The sequence below is a fragment of the Theropithecus gelada genome, unplaced genomic scaffold (genome assembly GCF_003255815.1).
Source record: "Theropithecus gelada isolate Dixy unplaced genomic scaffold, Tgel_1.0 HiC_scaffold_1934, whole genome shotgun sequence".
Taxonomy (NCBI): domain Eukaryota; kingdom Metazoa; phylum Chordata; class Mammalia; order Primates; family Cercopithecidae; genus Theropithecus; species Theropithecus gelada.
Window position 1 is genome coordinate 4,180 of NW_020258370.1, and position 1,646 is coordinate 5,825.

The following is a 1,646-nucleotide window of genomic DNA, read 5'->3' on the forward strand; positions in this document are numbered from 1 at the left end:
CTGCCACTGCACTCCAGCCTGGGCGACAGAGCGATACTCCGTCTCAAAAAAAAAAAGAAAAGAAAAGAAAAAAAAAAGGAGAATGAAGGAAAAAATCCATTAACTTCTGATCAGACACAGAAAATAACGTTTTAAAAATTCAAGATTTCATAATAAAAACTCTAAAAAGGAGGAATGCGGCTCCTTCCGCGAATCGCAGCCTCTGGGACCAGGGTCGCTCCGTCCATGACTTCCTACAGTTATCTCCAGTCGTCGGCTATGTCGTCCGTCGGAGGCCTGGGCGGCGGCTCCGTGCGTTTTGGGCTGGGGGTCGCCTTTCGCGCGCCAGCATGCGCGGGGGCTCCGGCAGCCGCGGTGTGTCCCTGTCCTCTGCCCGCTTCGTGTCTTCATCCTCCTCCGGGGGCTACGGCGGCGGCTACGGCGGCGTCCTGGCAGCGTCCGACGGGCTGCTGGCGGGCAACCAGAAGCTCACCATGCAGAACCTCAACGACCGCCTGGCCTCCTATCTGGACAAGGTGCGCGCCCTGGAGGCGGCCAACGGCAAGCTGGAGGTGAAAATCCGCGACTGGTACCAGAAGCAGGGGCCCGGGCCCTCCCGCGACTACAGCCACTACTACACCACCATCCAGGACCTGCGGGACAACATTCTTGGTGCCACCATTGAGAACTCCAGGATTGTCCTGCAGATCGACAATGCCCGTCTGGCTGCAGATGACTTCCGAACCAAGTTTGAGACGGAGCAGGCTCTGCGTATGAGCCTGGAGGCCGACATCAACGGCCTGCGCAGGGTGCTGGAGGAGCTGACCCTGGCCAGGACTGACCTGGAGATGCAGATCGAGGGCCTGAAGGAAGAGCTGGCCTACCTGAAGAAGAACCATGAGGGGGAAATCAGTGTGCTGAGGGGCCAAGTGGGAGGCCAGGTCAGTGTGGAGGTGGATTCAGCTCCAGGCACTGATCTCGCCAAGATCCTGAATGACATACGAAGCCAATACCAGGTCATGGCCGAGCAGAACCGGAAGGATGCTGAAGCCTGGTTCACCAGCCGGACTGAAGATCGAACCGGGAGCTGTCTGGCCACACGGAGCAGCTCCAGATAAGCAGGTCCGAGGTCACTGACCTGCGGCGCACCCTCCAGGGTCTTGAGATTGAGCTGCAGTCCCAGCTGAGCATGAAAGCTGCTTTGGAAGACACACTGGCAGAAACCGAGGCGCGCTTTGGAGCCCAGCTGGCGCATATCAGGGACTGATCAGTGGTGTTGAAGCCCAGCTAGGCGATGTGCGAGCTGATAGTGAGCGGCAGAATCAGGAGTACCAGCGGCTGATGGACATCAAGTCGCGGCTGGGGCAGGAGATTGCCACCTACCGCAGCCTGCTCGAGGGCCAGGAAGATCACTACAACAACCTGTCTGCCTCCAAGGTCCTCTGAGGCAGCAGGCTCTGGGGGCTTCTGCTGTCCTTCGGAGGGTGTCTCCAGGGTAAGGGGATGGGAAGGAAGGGACCCTTACCCCTGGCTCTTCCCCTGACCTTCCAATAAAATTTTATGGTGGGGGTGGGGGAGGAAGGAGGAATGCAAGACTATAACCTGTAGATAATAAAAGTCGTTATTTGAAGCCACACTTTTTTTTTTTTTTTTTTTTTTTTTTTTTT

The 1,646-nt window shown here is 56.8% G+C and overlaps 1 pseudogene across 1 annotated transcript; it reads left to right on the forward strand.

Annotated features, from left to right (window-relative positions):
* The first annotated feature begins 225 nt into the window (after window positions 1-225).
* On the forward strand, window positions 226-1,544 carry LOC112617474 (annotated as a pseudogene). The gene has a single exon (XR_003117908.1). The product of XR_003117908.1 is annotated as a keratin, type I cytoskeletal 19 pseudogene (transcript).
* The last annotated feature ends 102 nt before the right edge of the window (window positions 1,545-1,646 follow it).